This window comes from Zootermopsis nevadensis, unplaced genomic scaffold (genome assembly GCF_977971745.1).
Source record: "Zootermopsis nevadensis isolate Lab colony 2312 unplaced genomic scaffold, Znev_1.0 Znev_ptg000008l, whole genome shotgun sequence".
Taxonomy (NCBI): Eukaryota; Metazoa; Arthropoda; class Insecta; order Blattodea; family Termopsidae; genus Zootermopsis; species Zootermopsis nevadensis.
The window spans coordinates 6,507,552-6,534,103 of record NW_028259140.1 but is presented as its reverse complement, the minus strand read 5'-3'; the positions used below and the strand labels follow the sequence as shown (position 1 = coordinate 6,534,103).

The window sequence follows — 26,552 nt, the reverse complement described above, 5'->3', positions numbered from 1 at the left end:
AAGTAAGGCTTACTTTATTTGAAGTAGAAACTACAAGTCTTCACGGTGTTGTAAAACGCATTCTTAAAATTTTGTATTGATGGACTTGGTAAGTTTTTTTCCTTGTCTCATAAGATGATTTTGTTCCATCTTCTTTTTTTTTTACACACCTTGGACACATCTCAGTGAACCGAATAAAATTGAATTAGATTTCACGTCGTGCAGCAGGCTGCAAAAATGGTCCACAACCTGTGAATCGCATTTCCTTTGGGAAATGCTATTCTGTAATATATCGTGTAGATTTACGTATAATATAGATTTAAATTTAACATTTGAAATCTACATTTGCCTCGGAGCAGCAAAGTGTCGAGGTGTTCCTCCACAAAAGAAAAATACACCAATAATACGTTTGACAACTATGGCAGAAATATTATATATACTACCTCTATTTTCTAGTTTTAAAATTTTAGCCATTATACCCGGTTTGAACAAGCAGTTTCAGTAACTATAACTTAAATATGTGGCCTTAAATCTTTGGTTAAATACAACGGATTTAAGTTACTGTTTGAAATTTTTGGGAACAGTATTTTTGTACAATAACAAGGCTTTCATATGAATAGCCTGCGTCGAATATCGCCATTAAGTACATTTGTTTCGGTAAGAATAAAGAAAATTAAAGACCATACTCACAAAAGTAGGTGCTACTGCGTGGAACACAAAGTGTATTGTTCGGTAGTCATGGTGATAATTTACTCCTAATTTATTGTTCGTTCAGATGTGAAATGTCACTTCTGAATAAATGCAGTCATCCTCACGCAAACCACACTCAATATAGCAACAAATCCCACGCAGAAAGAATTCTCAATTCTGCATTGTGCTCACAAACCTTTTAAGTTTCAGTGTATCTCACAGAATATTCATTTCCAATGTTGTTCTTCAATCGAACCGAACTTAAGTCGGCCACTTACGTCCCAATTTTAATAATTTTGCTGCCCTGAATTAAAGATGTATATCTCTAGTTTTAATAACTTGTTTAATCGATAATTCATATAATAGTTCATCCCTGGAATAAAATGTTCAATTATGTACTTTTATAATGGTCCTAAAATTATGAATAGGCCAATTTCAAATTTTTACTAGCCAGTTCAGTGTCTAAAATTGGTCAGGCTACAATCCATTTCCTTATTTATCCCATATTCATAAATGAAGGGTGTTAAGAACAAAATGTAATATTCTTACTTTATTCACTTCATAAGAAAGATTCATTTTCGTAAATTTATGCACATTTATGTTACGATTTAGATTATTAATACGCTGCAAAAACGAAACTCTTCTGTTTCTGTTTATTCATTATAATGAATTGAGTCTGCCATACATTAATATTTTATTTTATGTTCCTATATATCTTTTACTCTTCCACGTTGAGGTACAAATAGGTTTTGTAACGTCGTGCATTGTTCAGTGGACCCCCTACCTATCCTATTACGAACTAATTGAATAGCACGAGGTAATTAGAAAGTGCATCCCGCTGGGTTGATATAGGAATGTGTCCTTATGCTTGTATGCTACTATGAGCTACATCTCCCGTCCGTATTCAACTAGTGCAGAAGATCTAACGCAGGAGTTATTAATCACGGTATGAAAGACAAGACAGTAGGAGTTGGGAGTTATGACTGATGCGGTCCAGTGCTTCATCACTATCACTGTGAGAGCCCTCTTGAACTCGTGCTGAACGTGTTCTTATCTTTGTATCATTACATTTGTTTACGTAAGTTATTTTAATACTGTCGATGCATTTGCGTCTGACTTTGTTTACAAGTCAAATCAAAATTTTGTAGCTACTTTTGGAATACATTTGTTTTCCCCACGAGCAGACCAACGAATTTTCCATAATTTTATTACGATTATAATTTTTTTATAAATCCGTAAAATTCCTATTGTTCAATTCCCTATTTACCTCTTTTGATTAACCTCTGCAAGAAACAAACATTCTAATTATAGTGATACAGTCCCAAAATTACTCTATTTCTGACACAGTACATCAAACTAATACCTTTAGAACAGCCCTCTAATTTTTCTCCGTCAGTTGCATTGTTTGTTTGTTTTTCTCAAAATTTATTTCATCCGCGTATAATAAGTACTTTTATTAACAACAGATGAATCAGACCAACTTTCTTACACCCACGTATCCATAGGCCCATCGGTTGAGATACGTATATTACTCTGTGTCTTGAATACAGTGAGGATATAAAATTCTGGTTGTTTAAACTTCAGCGCTGCTGATAATTGACTCATCACAAATGGGTTATCGTCCTCAAGCTATAAAGATGTATCTTTAGATTGACCCCCACATTATAGTTCATAAGTCCATTACAATCAGTAGTAAGATAAAAGTCAATTTTATCTCATAATATTAACGAATTCTTGTCTTAATGAGTCATATAATAGAACTAAATTTAAGACCAGTAATTTTCTTAGCTTGTTTACATATTGAAGCCGAACATAGCCACCCATGAAAAGGAACAAGTTAACGTGACCCCAGGCAGACTCTATAAGCTGTAGGAGCCCCCACTCGGCGAATATGCATCATTGCTCAGGTTAGAAAAATGTTTCGCTGTTGTTTCATAACGAAATCTGCTACAGAAAAATGGCTTCGAAATATAGGCCTATTTCTGTTGAGGTATATTAATTAGAATGCAATATGATATTTGTATTATTACGTGTAATTGAAAATTATCCAGGCATAAGAAGGTCACGGAAATAAATTACAGTGTATTTTTCGTTTTTGATTATTAGGCCTGTCTGATTCCAGATTAAAAATATATGTGTTTTATATAAAGTTGTAACAAATCCTCATTCTGTAGATGATGCGACACACAGGTTGAGAACCGTAAATTTTGACTGAAGTTTAACAGGTACAATGTTGTATAAATTCATTCACAAATATGATCTTTGTAATGAACTGCACATTTGTTACTTAGCTTCAGTTGTTCTAGGACATAGAACGAAAGTTACCAGACGGTGCTATTCAATATTTGCCCCATTTCATGAATGTGGCGTCGGTTAACGTTTGAAACCAGAGCAAAATTGCGTATCGGCTAAATAACATTTAAACAGCATCCTTTCTTGACAGCGGTCGGTAATACATGTGTTTGTGTATTGATCTGATGAACTGTAGCTTAATGCACACCATTAAAATGACGTTTAACTGCGCATCTATAATTTATTGGCAATAATAAACCACATATTTCTTTTGAGTGAACGTAAATATTTTTAAGACCTTCCTATAATGACGTGGACATTGTCAGGACTTCCCTCTGCGGCAAAGTGGCAGTAAGAGTTTCCAGATATAATGCACGTTTAGTAGCTACGCGTTAAGATTACTTCTTTGCTTTGCAGAATCCATTTTGACTTAAAAGATACCTGTAATCATGGAATATGTCAAATTAAAGTTACTAAAACAGAAATTTGTATATTAAGTCTACTTAAATAAACGGACATAGACAACAGCCGTTAACATGGTTCGTTTAATACCAAACAACTTTTTAAGATGGTTGATTATTTTACCTAGTTCTGAATCTCTTTTGACAGTCATATGAAGGCTTTAAACACGTCGGTGTGTTTATATACAATTCTGTGTGTCGTTTATGATATCTGTCTACGACTTCGAGTTACAACCTCAATTTCTCTGTTTCCTTCCATTGCCCACCATCCAGATACTTTCCGTTCACGTCTCCATAAATTACATGATCTATCCCGTACTTCATCTTTAGCATGCAGACTCCATTTAGATCTCTCTTATATATATATATATATATATATATATATATATATATATATAATGTATATATATACATTTTTTATTTTTCGTGGTTTTATTAACTCCCTTCTGTTATATGCCGCCATAGAACCTTATATTATGCGTTGACTTCTTTTTTACAATTCTAAAGAATGACTCTGTTCCATGTAGATGTTTTCTTCATCTGGTACGAACTTAAAAAACGTCCTATAGGGCGATACTTGTGACTTGTGACACTCCACCTCCACAAGTCACGATAAGAACTGTAAACTGACAAGCTGACCAATTAGTAGCAGATAAAAGCAACAAGCTTTGATCAAAGTCACCATCACATTAAATGTCTGGAGGGGAGAAATCTTGACTGGCATTCAGATCTTGGAATTCGCCGAGGATCACAAAGAAGCCAAACACTTGTTTCATGGGCATTACCACAGTGACTTTCACGCTGTTATGTAACCTCTGTGACTTACAAACGACTGTCTTATGGTGACCGAACATGTGTTCGTAACTACGCCTCTGTTTCTGTTTCCAAGCAGCCTTAATATTCTTCAGGGACGATGTGCATCCTCGGTCTTTGACAGGTTTGGGCGACGTTCGACTTAATAAATGTTGTGTGGTGTTAATAAATAACGAATTAGGGAATTAGGGAATATTTCCCGATATCTTAAAGTGGTTTTCATAGTTACAATGTAGGCCTGTCGCCACATTGAAGGTGTACTATAAGGGTTCTTTGCACGATGCATGTTATGTATGCTATCAGCGTGTTCTGACGCGATAAACTCTTGACGGATTTTTATTATATTTGGTACAGTAAGCCAGTCATTGCCATTGGAATTCGCCGAAAGCTTGTATTTTTAACTCTCTGCGATCGGTAAAAACAGTTCATCTCCCATAGCTTACCATCCTCCCATATTACACTTGAGTCAAGGTCACCCCTGTTACTAGGAAGCCGCTCACTCAAGTTGTACGAAGGTTGTTCAGGTTCGCACGTGGTGTAATTCAAGAGCAGAACGTGTTTTCATTCTCCAGTACTGTACTTCGTGACTAAATCTTTTGCTGCTGTTTATGAAGAATTTAGCAATGCGTATCCTGATAAGGAAGTAATGATTAAGACAACGAGATTTCGGATTTCCGGACACAGGAATTACTTGTCTGTGTTAAATGCTTATTTAACAGCAAAATAGCTTATTTATTGCCGTACCGATTTCAAACAGTGCAGCCGTTGCAACGACGGGATATGGCTGCAGTAATTTAATATTTCATCAATTTTGTTGTTTCGTGTGTGAATCATTTCACGTTTAGCATATAAGGTGGCGTTTTAGACGGAACACTCTGTATTACTGTAATAAGTACCATATTTATTGAAAAAGGCTTTGCAAATAAACACATTATAAATCTAATTAACTGCATTCTTGCATAATTTCGTTTTTATTTTGTTACAAGTTAAGGACGTATTTTGATGGATGAATGTTATTAATTATTAGTCTGCCATTAAGATTGCATTTCTTAATTTACTATTTGCGTGAGCTGACACATGCTGCTTATGTGTGCGGTAGTCTTCTTTTGTACTTAACACCTGTTCTTCAACTTGGATGCCCACACCAAAACCTCTGAACTCTGTGTGTGTGCATTGAGATTTACCCAGCTTCTTGGCTAACTTCCAATAATTGGAAGATTCTTGTGTGTTCTGGCAGTGGCGGTAACAACAACTATGCAAGTTGTTTCGACATTTTCTTTTTTGAGTGCAGGAGTGTAATTGATCTCATATTCAAGGAGGTATAACTTTCTCATGTTACAGAACACTCCCGATTATCCGGCTTGGTTGGGAAATATATTTTCGCCGATAATCAAAACTAAGGATAATCCACAAAAATAAGATGAAAGAAAACACGCAGATGTGACGAATAATTAGGTTTCTTTCCAAACATACACATTTTAAAATTTTAAGAATTTTATTTAAAATTTTAAGGATTTTATTTAAAATTTAATACATTGTGTAACCAAATATATTTTTAAGAAATAATCCCAGCGGATATTAACGACGTTCCACTGTCGTAAATTTTTGGTCTTAGCAACAATTTATTTATGTTGTGCGTTAAATAATATTATTTTTGTATTTATTTCTTTGTTTTTAAACGTTCTAACTTTTACAACAGATTTTCTAAATTAATTTTTAGATTTCTTTTAAATCATATAGACTGTGGTTAATCCGCCCCCAAATAACTGGGAGTATTATCGTAACGACATACATCTGGAAGTTTATGATTTAGGACCTATAATATAGCTATGCATAATACGTAGGGAATAAATGAGATCAAATTATCTGGTGACGTAAATAAGAAATTTGAAGTGGGAGAATTATTTGCCAAACCAGATCCTCTGTTGTAGATATTGTTATCCATTCATGTAATTTGACGCTACATAACTGCAGTTGATAGAACATCGTTAAACACGCCAAAAACAGTTCAGGAAATTTCAAGCCTTCGTGGTGGTTAAAATATTGGTTGTGACATTCCAGGTTGTATCGCCTTGTGTTCTTATTGGTTCTTGTAACTCGGAAAATCACATTTCCAGACATGAAAATGCCCAGCTACTTGAGGGGGCTTAGCTCAGTTTACTGCGTTGACTGGATACACACAAGATGAATGAATATCAGCCTCCTTTTTACTCTTGTCGGGAATGTGAGTTACAGTTTGGTCTTTGTTAACAAGGGGTTTCCAAACAAATATTAAAATTATAGATAATGGATACTTTGAATAGAATAAAGTACAAATGTGTAATGAAAGATTCTTCTAAGGTTTCGTGAATGTAGTAAAAAACCTTGAGGATTAACAACGACGATCAGCGTGTGCAGGAGGACTTTGCCCCGTGGACTGACTTGTTTGGAGTCGGCACAAATCGCCCACTGAGACATCTGTTCTGTGTTAGGACCACGGTCAGCACTCGTCACCCTGCACCAAATGGGTAGATGACGCTGGCGTTGTCTCTCCTGCTAGAGACAATGTAAACAGCAGAGCAGAATCAAATAAAAAGCTTGCTTTGTGGAGATCACATTAGACAGTAACACCGCGCGCCATGTTTACGATCAGGCCTTCAGCTTTGGTATACGTCATTAAATAAGAACACGTTCTTTGGCACATGCACAGCACAAGTCTGAGACGCTACTGATTTCTTCGTTCTTTAAAAGAGACGAAAAAATGTCTGCTTCAGTCCACGCTGAACCCCAGATGTTGAAGTTAGGCGCTACCGTGCAAGACTTAGGTACAAAAGACTACTCCGAGCTTTTGCCTTTCTGGAGAAATTTTCTGCCAGATTTGTTTTATCATTTTTTGAGATTTGATAGGACTTCTTGGATGACTAATCAGCCAGACTCAAGGCCTCTACCCACACGTTACAGGATAATATACAAAAGGTGATATCCAGCCATGCCTTAGTGGAATTCGAACCCATGATTTCCACGTTCGAGCGACAGCACAACTACTGTGATTGGCTACATCCATAAATACTTTGTATAAAAAAAACTCTTATCTGTTGCTTGAATTTTGCTACTAATTTTGACATTTTCGTCAGTTGTAAACGTAAGTTTTACGCCTTTACTTAGGAGAACATTAACTTAATAAATAATCCATAATCATCAGTACAAATCCGTGCAATGTCCAGTTTTATTATTAAATTTTCTTGTGATTCCAGATTTAGTCAGAGGAATGGGAGCTGTAAATGTGTAATTAATTCTTCCTTCTCGTTTCTCAATTTATCTCGTATCGTTAATGATCTCACATTTTCGAAGGGACTCTTGACTTGATCAGAGACCCTTCGAAAATGTTGCAGCAGAAAAAAAATGTATCCAATCAAAAATTGGCTCACTTAAAAAAATGTATTTTAAAACATGTTTCCATTCAGATCAGTTGATTACAGTTACTGAATAGAGTTCATACGGAAGGTAAACTGTTCTTATTGAAAATAAATTCAAAGAAGCTACAAATTTATTATAAATTAGCAATCGAATGCCTCAGAGCATGAAGACACATCGACTGCTTATACTGGAAGATGCAGATAGGTCGATGGCAAATTATATTTTAGTCCCTCGGTAAATCGTATGAAACATTCTGCATTGTGCAATAATATAGGCCTATGTATATTCGTACAGATCATGGTCCATAGGCTATATTAGATAATTGCCTTGCATTGCTAACGCAAAAATATGTTCGAAATGTATATTTTTCCTTACTGGATCATTGTTATATTAGCAGATTGAAATGGTAAAGTCCATACCATAAACCGTGATATTTTATTAGCGTCTTAATAAGAAGATAGGTTCTCAAGCCCCAAACATCTACCCTGGATTCTCACATAACAAAACTACTCAAATCTGTTAACTTTTTATTGAAGGCTTGTGTATTTTTTCTATCTTCCTTTCTTAGAACTTCAAGCAGCAGTCAGATTTTTTTTCTTGTGTTATATTCCTCAAAGTTGAGTCGGTCTCTTTCCTGGGTTGGATGAAATCATTTTATTAGATGAGCGGCCCGACTATGAGACATAGTCTTCACTTACCTGTCGCCTTCATCCTCATAATTTCATACAATTGGGACTCACTCTCTGTGTGGTGTTTCTTGGCTTGCGGTCTAGCTAAGTTTATTGCGGCACTAAAGCTTGGAGAAAGGGTTCAGTCAGGCGACCGGCGTTCTTTTATTACTGTTTCTATTATAAAGTAACACTCAGTACTCGCTGTAGACGCATGCGTGTCTCAATATACCTGAAGAGTTCTCAACTTTACCTCCACAGGTGTGACCAAACGCTGTGGCGTAAATGGTTTGTGTCCTGAGTGCCCTAAATTCAAAGATAGTTCAACTCTTTTGATCTCAAACAGTTATATTACTTCTGTTGCATTGCTACATGATTTTTCTCTTGATCTTTGGAGCTTTGATTCTCCGATAACCATCACACTCACATGATCCAGATAATATATCGTGCGTCCGCTGAGTTGTCTCAAATTAATTCTGGTCCAATTATGGCGCCGGATCTACAACGTTGTCGTTATGTGACATGTGACAAGGAACTTCCTCGAAAAGGGTATTAATTGTCAGATATGTAGGTTTTACGATATGTTATGCGTGACGAGTCTGTCTAATTCTTCTATTGCAGATAGTACGTATATGAACAAACACGTCCACGTCGTGAGACAGTGTACGCGAATACAAGAGTTAAAAGTTGTGCGCTTTGTACAAAAAATTCTTAATAGTGCGATTAGTGACTTCCCTTATTCTAATCCTGCCCACAGTCGTACTTGGTGTTACCTGATAACTACCGAATTATTAACAAGTACTTTATTGTAGTGGGATGTCTGTAGATGTCGCAAAAAAGTCTTTATTCACGGGTTAAATCTGAAGTAGAAAATTCCATTGTGTAAGATTAATTAGTTATAGTTGGCAGTAACTTTATTCTTAATCCCCGTTAAGCTGCTTATTATTTTCTTTCCAATTGTAGTTTCGAGAAAAATAAGTTTTACTGTTTCGCAAGGAACTGGATGTGTTCCAGTTCTTCGCGTTGTTAATTGCCATCAAAGTTTCCCATTCAGCTTTTTATGCGCGTGTAGGATGAATGTGTAGTTCTCTATATGTGGGTCGTGTTTATTCCGGGTTTCAACCCTTTTTCTGCTAATTTTTATTTAACAAAATCGCCTTAATATGTATATACGTAGTATCCATGTTGTCTTAGACCCTCCATTTATAAAATTACTAGCGTATTATTAGAATTAACGAAGAAGAGTCGAGGTAAGTTGTCTTTTCTGACAGTGTTAAACACCAAAGTGGAAATTGTTCCTGACCAGTAAATCCAGTTTATGGCATGGAATGAATTAAATAATGTAAATTCGATGATGACTGAATTAGTCCGATATACGAATGGCCAATACGAAAAATCCAAAACGCAGGTGGATTAATTACGAAATAAGACAACTTGTTTGCTTCTATAAAATTAACGCGAAATCAAGATTCGTGTGTAAGAATCCGAAAATAAATGTCTCGTATTATTACAATAGTTTCATGTAAATATAAACGAAATCTGTTGCTCATCACTATTTTTACGTTATGTTAATATCATCATAATTATTTTATCACTAAATTAGATCATTTAAGGGTTACTTCTTCCGAACCCAGTCTTTACCCAGGCACTTTAGTTTGGCGTCTTCCTGTTAGATGGCATTTATAGATATATTTTGGGGTTTGGAGTCTCCCAGTTCGCGTGGGCGTAATTCTTTACTATTTTTCTGTCCTTTCTCTAAATATTCCATCTTTAACACACGTAACAAGCACAACGGGGAAAAATGCCGAGTTATCTGACATTTTAGTGCACTTCATTCTGTATATTAAACGTGCAATACTGCGGTTTATGTCTCCATCATGTGTGTGGATGCAGCGAAGATTTAGTCGTCAAGATGCAATCTAAATCAAACGGAACGACTACAAAGCGATGCACTTTGACTCGTCCTCTGTTTATCCTTCGTGGATAAATAACGGCCAATAAAATGTTTTGCATGTGGCTTCGAGAGGCTGCAGGGTCGTTGTCCATGAACTACGGAGAGAATTAATCTTCTTTGGTATGAACAGTTTTAATGGATATCAATTTTTCTGTCTCAATACGAAACTGTCATCTCGATCTTGACATCATTGAATAAATTAACTGAAATTGTAACATTTGAACATTTGTTCGACAGATTTGTATATAGGATTTGAGACTTTCGCGGCGAGTACAATCAAAATAATCTTCTAGGGTAATTAGCCGCGTTAGCTGGTTACCGTAGTAAATCTACGTTTCGGGAACAAACTCTGTCAACATCTTCAGGGTTCTGATGTGACTGGATCCTCGGAAGTCGCCAGGCGACTTCCGAGGATCCAGTCACACATCAGAACCCTTAAGATGTTGACAGAGTTTGTTCCCGAAACGTAGATTTACTACGGTAACCAGCTAACGCGGCTGATTGCCCGAGAAGATTTTATAGATTTGTGTATATTTACATGCAGTTGGATTCCCATCCTCAGGAAACAACTTTTGGGTCACGTAAAATAAAAGAGCTGAAATACCGTTTAGATTTTAAAAACAAGTAATTGAGAGAGAATAGAAGGTGGGGAGTAGTAAAACCATTACATTTAACGGTAGAAGGGGCAGGAAAATAGATAAATTTACGAATGTGAAGGTTCCAAGGCAATGCCCGCTCGTCCTTTTGGTAAAGTTAGGGTAAAGAGAAGGTTGGAAGCGGAGAAGGTAAAGTGATGAAAAGTGGAACAAGGAGAGAAGTCGAAGCACATCTAAGTGATACTTCATTCAGTCAGTACCGCGAAGAATACGTAAAACATCTCCGTTACAAAGACCAGTTGGTTAATGCTGTTTAGGAAGATTATCCGCGACATTGTCCAGAGTCATTTAACTCCCTCCTACCACGTTGACAACCGATTACTTTGAGATACATTTTAATATTATACCTTTATAAGCGTCTGGTTCTCCCAGTGGATCACATTTCTTTACGTTTTCTGGTTACAATTTTATATAGTTTAATCGTCTTCCCGGTGCATGCTGCACGTCTCGCCCATCTCATCGCCTTAGTTTGAACACGCTACTAAGCCCAATTAATTATAAACGTATTTGTAATTATCTTATACTGCAGTATTTAACTTACTAAAATCATCCTAGCTTTTCTGTAAGGAGTATGAAGACTAGGATTAATGTTAAAAAATTGAGGATGATATCGTAGCGAAACTAATAATATTTTGAACATTTAGTGTTACAGCTATATGCATGTATATTTATATTTTTGTGAACACATCCTTCGTGTTATCATTATAATCACACTTTCGGTAGTACATGTTTTGTCTTCGGGGCGTCGTACTCCTGATGATGGCCTCTTGAGGTCGAAACATATAGTGCAAACGTAATTATGATTGTAATAAAAATAATGTTATTTTAACCGTAATAATAATAATAATAATGTACATATATAACACATTATTTTGCAGTCCTTGAAATTATCTATTATTGCAGTTCATTGACGGTTATGATTTTTATAAAATTGTGTTGTTTGTGTCATCTGCCTTTGTTGCATGAAGCTAGTAGCACAGAGGAGAAGACGCACATCGCCGATGACAAGAGAGTTAGTAGCAGGGACTTTCATATCCTGTCCTCAATAGTCTGCATTGTAGAAAGAGGATGTTCCACATGTTCCCTGGCTTGTTTCTGTTACAACTGACGTATCAACAACAACTGAAGGCGAATTATTTCAAATCACTGATGCACGCAGTTCACAATTGTTGTGGCTTACAGTACCAACACAATCAACGGAGCTTTCTTACCAGACAGACAGCACAATTTGTAATCTCCAAAGAGGAAATTCCTTTGCGAAATTATGTTAGGTAGGCGGTGTGTTCTAAATTAGTAAATATTTAAATTACTATTTACCTAATCCTGTTATTCGATTAATCGAAACTAATACATGATATCGGATTTTTAATTAATTTTTAACTAATCGTTGCCAATAGCTCGTATATTTTTTTATATAAATTTTGTTTGTTTTCAACATATTTTTATATCTTCTGAATTGTTTCCCTTTCTGTGATAGATTAAAACTTACGATAATGTGATTTGAGGTTTTCACGGCGATGAATCCGAAGATGGCTGTCTGGTAGAGGTTGACAAACGCTTCAGAAGTCCTTGCTGCCTACATCATCAGCGCGATTACTTATCAGCCTCAAAAGATCGCAGGCCAAAAGGTTATTATGAAAACTAGTCACTTGAAGGCAAGAACAATACTAAGTCTAAAATCATTTATACTCGCCTATAGTTAGTAAAAGCATTGCCGAGTGTATAATAATAAATTTACAGCGTAGTGTCATTTATTGTGGAACTTTGCTTCTTTGTTATTAAGGCTTGAAGATGATAAAAGGCTTATAATTCTTGATAATTTTTTTAATGTTTTGATAATATTAATTTAATACACAAGAATACTGACTGTCACGCTGTTTAACACACGAGAGAAGACATTCCCATTACATTTTGTGTCTATATTTTATTATAATTTTGCACTCGCCATATTGTTTATTTATACATGAAACAGAATGAATTTCAAATAAAAGAAAATATATTTTTGTTATTATATGCTTTCGTCCTGAAACTGATAATAATGATATATTTATCAGTGTACAATATATTGGTCAAGGATGTTTAATACCTTTTCAAGTTAATCGAAAATGAAATAAGAAGAAGTGAGAAGTGTAATAAAGAGGTGAAAGAATAATACAGAGCTTACAGATCAGGGAAACGTACAAAGGAAAGGAGAGGAAATAAGAAGGTATTAAGAAGTTGTAACCCATTTCTGCGTCTTGATCCCCTGTAGCTTAGTTGTAACCCTTCAGTTTCCCGCCCTAACAATAACTGTCCACGTCACATCACAGTGTCAGCCTGGGCAGAGAAGCGATATTAGTTATTAAGTGTTGTTTTCACTTCTCTCCAATATGAGTCTTTGTTCTGTACAGTGCTATAAAGAGTATCCTGAGGACGCCTGACCAAAATTGTTGCACATAAATTCAGAAGTCCGCTCTTAACTAACTCTATGGAGGAGAGTCCTTCTTGAGAAGCTAATAGCACGCTCAGACAGTGTAAACAATCCCAACTTTTTATGGAACCCGAAGGCTCATTACCGTTTTTAAACAGCCCGCGACTAGTTCTTTCCTAAGCCAACTTAATCCAAACCACACCCCCAAATATTATTTCCGTACTGTTATTTAGAAAATATGAAGTGGGTTATTAAATAAGGAGTTTTAATAAATGCATATCAGATTTGGTAAGTTTTACGCAATGAAAGTTTAGATGACTGTGTCTGGGATGTTGTCCCATGTTATCTGGTAGAAATCAAGAGATGTTTCAGATGTTCTTACTGCCGCCATCATCAAGGCAATATTCCCATCCTCCCTACACATCTGCATAAGATTAATTTTAATGATAGCATCACATGACCACCAAGTGATGCCTTTCAAAGAGTTTTCTGCTCCATATTTATTTGTGCATGATTACTCTCACAAGATACGCCAAGTCTTCACAATTAGCAGTCACAAAATTGCGTGAATCAAGGTCACAGCAAAATTTTACGGCGTTGCAATACAAACAAAGGGGCCCGGTCGAATGAAGACGGCTTAGAACTCGCACCGTAGCAAGGGTAGAAACGCTGTATGGTGACTTGGAGCCGCGCGGTAAGAGATGGATGAATATTTTAGTGACCTTGAAGCATGGCACTTTTGAAGGCTGCTATGGGTTTCATTACACTAATTATAGTCTGCCATCTTGCAAATCATGAAGTTCTTCGTTATGTACTAGACCACAGTAATCGTATATCTATATATATTCTTGTGGCAGAGACCTTGAAAGTCTGATAGTGATGAAGCCTGTCAGATTCCCCGCTTAAATTGTGACCCTAAAAGTCTCAATTTCGTAATGTGACTTACTTAGATAATTCTTTCTAACTAACATTTAATTGAATAAAAAATTTCTTGGATATTATCCATCGTAGACGATGGATAATATCCAAGAAATTTTTTATTCAATTGACTCTTCACCATCGTCAAGAAGTTTTAGATTTGATAAACTAACATTTAATTATTTAGCAGTATCCGTGTGTGCAGTGTAGTGCATTTACGTAATATCTGACGGCAGAAAAAGTGACTGTTGTTTTTTTATCTGAAACTTACTGTAGCTTTGAAGTCTTGCACCGCCCTGGTTCTGGGGTCAGGTGTCAGTTAGGATAGACTTGAAGTTACGAAAAGAGTTGATTGTGTGTCCCGCCCATCTCCTCTGGTGCAATTCCAACCCCCGGCGTTTCGGCCCAATCTTTCTCTCCGTCCCCTTGAGCTGACACCGCGTCGCGAAGACTGGCACTTAATTTGGCGACCCGTCACTAGAGGCTGTCTGCGTACTCCCAAGAAACAAAAAACACGCAGACTCCACTGTTCAGCGCGTTTCATGCTCTCCGAGTTTATTTATCGAGCTAGGAGACAAGCAGTTAGAACAAAAATAACTCTGTAGGATTTGAAAAGTTGAGTACTACTTTGAAATAACAATTCTTATTCTTTCCCTCAGGCTTGGAATTTACTACTGTGCCACTACACTTCAACGTCCGTCTCCGTAAAACACACTGCAGAAGTAGTTTATTCCAAACCGGCAATCTCCAACCTAAAGTAAGTACTTATTTCTTCAGCGAATGTCATTAACATATTTTAAATCATTCTTCTGTTTTACCTATCGCGTTTCACCGATTGTCTGTTCCGAATCTGGAAACAAAGAAGCTGGCTTCTGAGATCATTATTAGTCGTGCAGATAGAGGCAGAACTGTAAGATTGCGATGTTGCAAGATTGTTTCCATACGAACTTGTGTAATCCTAACAACAAATTACATCATAAATGACAACTTCGTCTACTACTAATCATTTGGTTAAATGATATGGCATAATTGTCACTGGCCGACTTGTCTGCTTTTTGGTTTAGCCTAAATTAACCGCAGTACAAAATTTAAGGCTTCAAATTTGTACTCCTCCCCCAGTATTATCAGGGTGATTAAGTCGAGAAGAATTAGATGGGTAGGGCATGTAGCGCGCATGGATGGGACAAGAGGTGTGCACCAGGTACTGGTTGGTAAGCCTGAGGGGAAGAGACCGCTGGGGAGACCTAGACGTAGATGGGAGGATAATCTCAGGCTGGATATATGGGAGATAGGAGTTGAAGGAGACTGGATTTTGTTGGCCCAGGACAAGGTCCGGTGGAGGGCTTTGGTTAATTCGATGATAAACCTTCCGGTTCGGTAAGCCATCTAGTTAGTTAGTTATTGAATTCAACTCAGTAATGAGTCCGGTGGCAAACAAGCGTCCTCTGCCTCAGTATATTTGTCGTTCCAATAAAATGTACTTTCAAGCACACAACTGAGCAAGTAAACTCAGAGCTATTATAGAAGTATTCCATTATAGTCTGTTCTCTTAGTTCTATACATTATCATTATCATCTTCATCGTCATGATTAGCTTGTGAGTGGGATTCGAGGATCTTACGATACTGTGTACGAAGATGGCCGTCTTCTGAGTTGTAGCGCAGTTTGGTCTGGTAGAGGTTTATCGACGTTACAGAGGCTCTTTCTGCCTCCATGATCAGCAAGGATCTCTGAAACGTCGGTAAACTTACAGCATACTACACCGCTGCAACCCAGAATACAGCCATTTCAGAACCTGAATTTGTCTTAACGCTTAGGCGGACTGTTCGGACTTCATTGTCTGCGTTCAAAATTTGTCTTTGCACCTTACAAGATCTCCCTCTTCCATATTGTGGTTTATGTAGATAAAATCTTCTGGCTAATTTTTTCTCTCAGTCTGTTCAGATGATAGAAGCATTACTACATCAGCCGAGCTTGTACTTAATTCTTGTCTGATAGCGCAATTTCTGATATGTTCATATCGTTTTAGTTTTTAGTCCAACTGTCGTCTGATACAGGTTTTACAAAATAATGCGGGAACAGTCATTATTTAAAGTAAAAGCATACATAAATGTATGTGCGTGCGATCGACCAGATATCTGCCTGTAGTTTTTCGTAATGCATGTTCTCATCTTTTCATATCCGCTAATGTAATTGTATCATACGAACTTAGTAGAAATGTATTCTCTAATGTATGGGCATAATGAAAATCATTCTCAAGGTTTCTGTCAGTACTTGAATAAAAATAAGAAATTGTTACTTTGGCTTTTAGGAGTGAGCCACGACCAATATTGAGTATTACACAACGTTTCGGCAAACACTGCAGTTGATATCTTCAGGTTGAATGTGTATTGGTTGGTCGAATTTTGGAAACCTTAAAATGGGCAAGCATTACGCGTGGTATTTTGGACATTGTCTATTGTCTGAAGTATATTTTCTATATGCCTGCCCATTTTGGTAGATGGCTTTACGCTTATCTTCAGACCATTATTTGCTATTATACTGACAGATTTGTTACTAGACATGACAGAATGCATCATAAGTGGTTAGTCGTTCTATTTCGAGTCCAGCCGCCTGCAAAATTTATTTCAGGCGTAATAAATTATAGTTTTTAACACGAGGAGAATTTTTCTAGAACGCAGCCAAAACTTTAGTCTGTCATAATATGGCAGTAGGTTGAAGTCAAATTAACCTGTACTAAATTTAACTTCTTCATAGCAGTTAGGAGAAATGGCAGATTTACCGCGACAGAATAGTTATCGATGTAAGAAATCAGAACAGACCTTTTGAAAACACACACAGGCTGTTTACGAAACTAATATTTTGGTAAATTTGTTTGAATTTTTAAATTGTCCCACGAGTAACAGCTCCATATAAGTCAAATTTATGGTCAGTATTTTTGATAATAAGAGTAGATTCAGCTTCTTCATGATACCAGAATGGAAATTTCAACTGCAATTTTTGTGCTATATTGAGCTCTGAATGTCTATGTGTTGATCAGTGTATGCTCTTTATTTTCCACGTATCTTAATATCATAAGGTATTTTTGGAACAGAAAATAAAATTTAGCCAAATTGTCGGACTCTGAATCGAGATTTGTCACAAAACTATTTTTAGGAAAACATTCTCGGTAGATAACCTGATGACGAAGATCGGGTTTTAATTACTGGAGAAGCCAGAGGAACATTGTCATATCACCGCGTAGGTTCGCGGTTGTTGGCTTGACCCTGAGGAGCATTTCGTGCAGCACCCGAACAACTTTGGTTAAGATTATGATAAAAAGAGAAGACAAACCAGAACGGAAGCTGGCCACTGTGGGAACAAGGCAGAATGAGGGAGGGGCTCTGATCTGTAGACGACCAAGTGAATGGCCCCTCCTTTGCGGACGTCGAGGGTAGCCTTATGCCATCATGGGAGTAATATAACATAGTGAGAGGACCCGGACAGGACTTTGTCTAGTCTTCCTTATCCTGTTATAAGCACCTTGCCATAGGCTGCAATAAATGGAGGTGTAAGAGAAATCACGCAAACCAGCAATCATGCTCATCTTCAGCACGTGCTGACAAAAATCAATCCCTATTCCTTCCTCATGCCTGTCCTTCTTTATCGCTTGTCTTATTTACCCTATTTTCTGGGCTTTTCTTGTGTGTGATTTTAGTCCAATCCTTTGTTTGATAACTTTGGATTTCAATTCTCTAAAGTTTTACGTTCTGTTTACGTTTGCTTTGTTTTAGATTTTGTTATTATTTTATTGATACGGTAAGGTCACGTAACTAAAAAAGTCATTTCACGATCACGACGATGTCAACCCTTTATTTTGTTGAATGATCATTTGAAAATTTCAATGTCATTTAAAGACGAATTATTCTAAGACATATTTCCGCCGAACCTTAGGGAATTTACTGATCTTATCCACGTATGTTAGAGTTCGCAGTCAGGTCCATATAATGTCACAGTCACAAGATTATAAGTCCCGGGGTTTTCCAAATCAAGGGCTTGAAAATTTTCAAGGTCATTCAAAGGTCATATTTTGAAAAGGATATATCTGCCGAACTATAAGAGCCTCAGAGACAAACTTCATGTCAGTTTGAGGTGTCGGAAAGGTCAGCGTCATGCCATCGTCAAGACAATAACAGTCCAAGGGTCATCCGAATAGAGGCGTTTAAAATTTTCAAGGTCATTCGAAAGTCATTTATTCAAACTCATATTTCAGCCAATCTGTAAGAGCCTGAGTAACAATACTCATATCAGTTTGAGGTCTCGGAAAGGTCAGTGGCATGACATCGTCACGACAATATCAGTCCAAGGGTTTTCAGAATAGAGGCCTTTCAAATTTTCAAGGTTATTCGAAAGTCATTTCTTCAAACTCATATTTCAGCCGATCTGTAATAGCCTGAGTAACAATACTCATGTCAGTTTGAGGTCTCGGAAAGGTCAGTGTCATGACATCGTCACGACAATATCAGCCCAAGGGTTTTCCGAATAGAGCCCTTTAAAATTTTCAAGGTCATTCGAAAGTCATTTTTTCAAACTCATATTTCAGCCGATCTGTAAGAGCCGGAGTAACAATACTCATATCAGTTTGAGGTCTCGGAAAGGTCAGTGTCATGACATCGTCACGACAATATCAGTCCAAAGGTTTTCCCAATAGAGGCCTTTAATATTTCCAAGGTCATTCAAAAGTCATTTTTTCAAACTCATATTACAACCGATCTGTAGGAGCCTGAGTAACAATACTCATGTCAGTTTGAGGTCTCGGAAAGGTCAGTGTCATGTAATCGTCACGACAATATCAGTCCAAGGGTTTTCAGAATAGAGGCCTTTAAAATTTTCAAGGTCATTCGAAAGTCATTTTTTCAAACTCATATTTCAGCCGATCTGTAAGAGCCGGAGTAACAATACTCATATCAGTTTGAGGTCTCGGAAAGGTCAGTGTCATGACATCGTCACGACAATATCAGTCCAAGGGTTTTCCGAATAGAGGCCTTTAATATTTCCAAGGTCATTCAAAAGTCATTTTTTCAAACTCATATTACAACCGATCTGTAGGAGCCTGAGTAACAATACTCATGTCAGTTTGAGGTCTCGGAAAGGTCAGTGTCATGTAATCGTCACGACAATATCAGTCCAAGGGTTTTCAGAATAGAGGCCTTTAAAATTTTCAAGGTCATTCGAAAGTCATTTTTTCAAACTCATATTTCAGCCGATCTGTAATAGCCTGAGTAACAATACTCATGTCAGTTTGAGGTCTCGGAAAGGTCAGTGTCATGACATCGTCACGACAATATCAATCCAAGGGTTTTCCGAATAGAGGCCTTTAAAATTTTCAAGGTCATTCGAAAGTCATTTTTTCAAACTCGTATTTCAGCCGATCTGTAAGAGATTGAGTAACAATACTTATGTCAGTTTGAGGTATCGGAAAGGTCAGTGTCATGACATCGTCACGACATTATCAGTCAAAGGGTTTTCCGAATGGAGGCCTAGTTCATAGAGTTTTGTTGGGTTTTGTTTGTTGAGGTTAGGTTATTTTTTGTTAGGTATGTTTTGTTATGTTTGATTGTTTTAGGTTAGGTTGGTTCTTTTTTTACGTTGTTTTTGTGGCTGGCGTGACATTTCGATCAGCCTTTAACCTATAAATAATTCATGGAATAATCGCATTGTACACTCAGAAAATCTACTTCTGGTGTTACTAACTGTAATTTGTTAGCATAAGGGGAAACCTGCGTTGGTTTTGGATCATATGTTTTATCCGTTTTGGAGTTTGTGAACGGACATGTTATGTTAGCAATACAGTATTACAGTTCAAGGCCGTCAACCTGTCCCTAGTTTGGAAAGGTATTCACAACTTCAGATAGTTCATACCTCGGTCGTGTTCAATTCATGATTAAAGAATACTTTTATTAACCGCTGACTCCCAACGTTGCAAGTTGTAACAAATACGATGCCAACAGCCGTATGTGCAAATGAATTTCCCAATAAATAGAAACAATGATGCAAGAACACAAACTGTAGAAAAGAATTAGTAGCTTCGCACACAGTCAGTGAGTGTTGACAGAGATCAAATACAGACATGTTCAAGTTTAGATATAAAGTGACAATTAGAAAATCTATGGAGTTAGTAAACATGTCTGGGTACGCATGTGGGCTTTGGTAATTTGTAAGAGGATTTTCAGTTGTACGAAGTTTCAAGTATATTATTTAAGTCATTTTAGATACAATTATATCAATGTCTTGTTTTGCAGACATCTGACGCATCCATCCATGGAGATGTAACAAGCGAATCGATCGGTTCTTATCTGGTTACATATTAATTTCATAGAGCATATGCAAGCATTTTAGAGGTGTGGATCGAGATGTTACGAAAATATACCTTATTTTGTTGGTCAACAAGGGTATGGATTAGATTGGGAGTCTGATTATTACTCTCCCTGTGCGACTTTGACTCTCAGTGCCTAACCGGAACTACATAAGTTTACTTAACAATGTTGAAAGTGTTAAGAAAAATACTGTTGTCACTTAACCATTAGCACAGTCTGTGGGGTATCTCTGCTGTCTTGTGTTTATGTTACCATAGAAACACGACGTCTCCTGACGACAAGGAGACGGCATGGCTAATACTGCGTCATGAAATGCTCCGAGTAACGTTAAATGGGCTCAGAAACTCATCATACATGAAACAACTGAGAAAGCTATTTCCATATTGTTTCCTACATGAATCGCCAATCCAACGAAATAGATTAATTGATATTCCTACATCATCCTTCAAAACTTTGTTGGTCAGATATGTAGAAATTGAACCATGCTTTAAATGGATTTGGTTGATTTTAAATCTTCCCTTTTTTTCCTTAAGTCTGTCATAAATAAAGTAAGCTTACTGCATCTTACGTGTCTGTCTGGTCCACCATAATAACTACTTAAATAATTTTCCTGTTGTAAAGGAACTTAATATGAACGCCAAGCTGATAAAGGCAACTTTACGTTGATAATTTGTAATTAGACAGATTTTTAGGACTAAGTATGTGTTTTTTTAAAATTTAAAATAAGAGCCTTGTGTTCGCGCAAAATTTATACTCCCTTTAAATTAACGATAACTGATGAACTGTTGTAGCAAAATATGTGAAATATTTCCTAAATGAGTCCACCCCTTCTAGTACGTGCAGTTTTAAGAGAATGTAAACCTTTCGGAAATGGATAAGATGCAGTGATGACAAGTGGAGAAAAAGAGAGAGCATACCTTTTAAGAATATTTAAAAACTCGGTTCCCACTTTTAAAAATAACACTAAGATTAAATGGTTAATACTCATTAGGAAAATAGTGGTTGTTTTTTCTGAGACTCTCACGAAATTTAAAAACACAATGTGTTTAAATTGCAAAATTATTCATTATTCAATCTGTTGGTACATATTGTTACCACTGGACTTTAAAGGTTTGAGATATATCTTAAGTTTCACATAACGTGGCCTAAGTAATCTGTTACGTTAATTGCTTCGCGTTTCGTTTAGTTTCGTGCACGTGTCGTGACGTCCTGGGCAGAGACCTGCATATGAGGCTACAACGCCCTGGGCGATTCACGCATCATGTTTAGTAGCAAGAGAAAACAAAGGAAACCACGACATACCAGCACTTCAACATTGCACTTGATCGTGCTCTGGTCATTTCCATTATCTTTCTGTTTCTGCCTTCAGCCTACTCCATTGTGACAGTGTGCACTTAGAGCCATAACATTTTCTCATCCGGGTGTGTTGCCGGGCCCTGGAGCCTGTCTGAATGAACAAGCAGTCATACACGGGTGAAAATAAAAGGGTTGCACTGTTCCTAAAAACGTTCACAATTAGATTTCTGAATCACATTACTGAATGATACAAACATGAAGATGTATTCTCAAGAAGATGAATGTTTTATGGGTTATTGCGCCATGTAATCTGGTACCGATATTTCAGAGGTAGTTTCTGCCTCCATCTTCAGGGCTGTGATTGGTAGCAATTACTAATATCATCAATTTTCGTTCTACTTTTAATTCTAGATGTAAATAGTTTGGATTTCGGCTAAAAGACCAATTACCGTGACTAAGGGATTTAATAATTCTATTCAGTCTTTCCAGCATAATGCCGTGAAACTGTGTTCAAAAATAATAAATTCACATGTTATAACTATATATCCTGTTTGGTAGAGAGTAACCTCTGCAGTTGATATAACGTCATTATACTAAAAATTAATCATCGATCTAAAAGTAATAAACATTGTATTATCCTGTGGAAGTTATGATATTATCAACATCTGGATCAGGTCAGAAAGTTAAAATAACTAAATCAAGATACAGCCATCTTGCATAAACAAAGTCAGTCATCTGTTGATAATAATCTCTCTTATCCTGATACTTATTTCTGCCAAGTCACCGTCTTTATGACTCGGATTTTTATTTTCCTCACAAATTTGAAACGAAATATAACCATTAAAATTATATGTTTTAACGAGACACACACACACACACACACACACACACAAAACTCATTCCCTTGAAGCGGGTGCCCCTGGTATGTGGCACAAACAAAGCTTTAAGGTACATTTACCACCTCTGGTTTATGTCTGAGTGTCATCTCGTGTGTTTCTTTTGCTGCCCTTTGCATTTCTACTTTGAGCTCGACACTCAGTCGTTCTGGAGTGGTGACAGTTGAGACGTATGACGTGTTGAAGGGAGAGCCTTGTCACATCACAGAGCTGGCTCGGCTGAGGCACATGGAGTAGTGCTCCTCGCGGGAGGTCCAGCGTCACCTCCCGTGCCAAGGTACACACATGTACCTAACAGCTGGTAAACTTCACACCGACGCGTCATCGCAAGGTTAGGTCTAGCTTATTTCGCTTGTGAATTGCGTTCAGTTTGTTTCACTTCGGTTAATGAAATGTGTCCGTGAAGAGAAATGGTTTTGACGACTGAAGGAGCTTTAATGTACTTTACTTCTAAATGAATCACCTAAGCCGTGGTGGTAATTACCGTTAAAGCGTTGTTATTTTACTCTCGACTCGCTGATATTACTCCTATTACGATATGAACACCATGATTTTTTTTATTATTGCTTAATTAACAACAAAATTTTAAAAACGACAATCCTCATAATATTACCATATTATTGAGGTTACTGAAGTCAAGAAAGATGGGCACGGCATGTAGTATGCATACGGGAGATGAAACTTGCTTGCACTTTAGTAAGCAGCCCTGAAGGGAAATTTACCACTTGGGAGATTTCAGTGAAGATGGAAATGTGATAATGAATTGGATGATAAAGAAACCGGGATTCACCTGGTTCAGGTAAGGAGTTGTGGGCTTTGTGAACACGGTATCGTACCTTCGTGTTTTACAAAACGCGGGAAATATCACGACTAAGTGACTGCTATTTTTTGAGGAAGAACATTACGTAACGAATAGATTCCTGCTTACCAGTGTTTGATGTACACAGCCCAAGTTAACGCGTTAAACCCCATGCTGTGTATGTATGGACGGGAGTTCAGTTTCTGACCCGATATTTAATTCAATTAAGTTTTACTAAGAGAGATTATTGTTCATTTTGTGTGCAAATAACACTCTTAGCAGCCAACAGTGATTTCGTACTGATGTAATGACGTAAAGTCACGTTTCCGACGAACGTTTTGAACTTCGCTATGCCACTGATTAAATACCATTTTTTTTGGAAAGAACGTCAAAATTGGCAGTGGCTAGAGACTTTTATTAATATTTAATCAACTTGTGCTTTTGGGCCATTAAGGAATGATAAAAATACCTCAAACTTCTTCCGGGCTTAGCAAGATAGATAAATAATTGTTTTTATATTTAATATCAGAGTTGTTAAGAGAGGTTTTTTTGCTCAGGTGGCATTAAATTTCCAACAGAAGTTTTTAACAAAACTTAATTTCGCAGAACATAACCGTAACTTCGCAAGTAAATATAAATAAAATATTTTGATTATTTATTCTTGGTGTTATCCTGATGCCCTGTAACGTAATACGTTCTCACACAATCGTAGACTACTTCTTCCTGTATTTCTTTTTGGGAAGTTCATTTTGTGGTCCAACCAAACGAGATGACACTTTCATGGTTCAACTTTCCAATAAAGTAGAAAGAATGCCTGTCAGTTGAGTTTCTTTACTGGCGACTTTACTGCTCTTTCATTCCACTTTGGAACCTTGCTTGTTATTCTAGTGGGAAAAGTTCTGGCCTGTAGGACATGTGATGGCCCACCCGTACCTATCACCTCTGTCTTTCACTCTATCCTCCTCATAAGCTTTATCATCTCCCTAGCATTCCATTCCTACAATCGCCATTTCGTTCCTTAGGCTACAAAACCTAATGGATTTGCTACGCCTCACTGGCAAGGATAATCTCGTAAAAGAGGCAACAGCATCCCTGATACAGTCCTCCCTTTCTTCTCTCAGAACACTTCAGCGCGTCTCACGTTACTAGTCGAGGGGTCTGATTGTTGTAAGAGCAGTTAGTGAAATTTCCGCTGTATGGGAACCAGAGAAATTTAATTCTCATCTTGCGAGTCATTAGACCTCTTTCTGTTTTATTGTACGTAGAATTACCTGGTAGAGTAAGCCAAAATAACACAACAGCTCAGTTGCGTGTTCCACGTGGCAACGTCTACATCTTGAAATAGACGGACACTTCAAAATATGGCATATCAACTGCTTGACATATTTATTAAGAGATCGATAAACAAGTATCACTAATACTATTTTTTATATGATTCTCAGGATAAACAGCGATTATTTGTTTAAACAGCGTTAAGAGAAGTGTGTTTTCTTTGTGGTACGGACTGACTTATATTTGTGAGTTTAATCTTCAGAGGTTTGCAGAAATAGTCTTTCAAGGAATACGACGATTAATTTTTAATAGTGATTCTGTTTTTGGGTGATGACATTGTGAAAGTGGGCTGTATTGTCGACGTTTCGGATGAATATGTTGCTTCTGTCTTCAAGGTCTAAAATGTTATTATGTGAAGATAGTCGGGTTAAATACACAGATTATTGTGGTCCTCCTAGATTCTCGGGAGAAAGTTGAGAAGCTAGTCCTATTGACACATTATATGGAAAAAGTATCTTTCCTTATACGCAGTGTATATCAACTGTAGCGAGTAGTTAAATAATAATATGCTTATTTCCTTATCTAAAAGAAGAGTATTGGCAGAACTCGTAACGCTACATACCAAACACACCAAAGCAAAATACCGTGAGGGTTCTTTTTAGTAGATACTAAAGCTTGGTTTATTTTCTAACACACATTACAATTTCAATCTGAAAAACTTTACAAAAATTAATTTTAGCCACTTGCAACGCAATACGTAACATTGTCTTATTTGTAATATGATAGATACTTTTTAGGATTTATTACATTAACTTTGTTTTGCAAGTAGAACAACAGGGTCTACTCATAAGTTGTTTGAACTGCTTAAAAAGGGGGCTAAAATAAATTGCATTTCTATATGCTCCCACGCAAAGTCAAACCCAGGGCCACAACAGTTATTAAACGGGAAACATGGCCCCCGTTCTGATAAACCGGATATATGCTACAGACATACGTGAGACAGTTATACTAACTAGAAAAGTTAGCTTCGTGTCAAGCACGGGAAATTAGACAATTTCCTCCATACAGCAATTCAAAGCACTTGACATATCACGAAATGTTAAACTGCTTTTAAAAAACATGCATGCATGTCTGAGGTGTATGTGGCAGAATGTTATAAAATAGTGCATAAAGAATAAGTACCAGCTCCATTCTTGTACCTCTTTAGCAAGTGCATTAATACTTTTAAGCATAGTGGTAACTATAAATACCACCTGCTTTAACGGTCAATAATTCTTTGTTTTGCTCACGAAGTGTATTAATCGATTTCATGCAATTCTTATAATAAGCTGTTATTTTCTTAAAACAGCGTTAACCAGCCTATATTGTTAAAGGTGATGTGTTATTTTTTCTTTGCTGTAGAGACTGAAGTTTTAAAAATTAGACTTTCGATTTCAAAGGGATAATAAATTTTTTTTCAGAAGCTGAGGTCAAGTGAGACGTATAGTGAGTGTTCGAATCTTGGCGACTTTGTAGTATTTCTGTATTTCAGTAAAATGTCGAGATAGTAAGAGTGTTATAAACAAAGATACCATATTGGATCTGTAGCCTATTAGATGCCTCTTTTACACGAGGCTGCAGTTGTGAGTGAGGTCAGTATTCTACGTAATGTACAGTAGGTTCGGCTCTGGTACGCAGAACCGTTGAAAACCGCTGAA

At 36.9% G+C, this 26,552-nt stretch overlaps 1 long non-coding RNA gene across 1 annotated transcript in view; it reads left to right on the top strand.

The window, feature by feature from the left end:
* LOC110829823 (uncharacterized) overlaps nt 1–26,552 on the top strand; it is a 371,352-nt gene that overhangs the window by 114,604 nt on the left and 230,196 nt on the right. Inside the window, exon 3 of the long non-coding RNA XR_015534118.1 lies at nt 14,897–14,994. This is a non-coding gene — a long non-coding RNA (uncharacterized LOC110829823). The remainder of the gene's footprint in view (nt 1–14,896; nt 14,995–26,552) is intronic.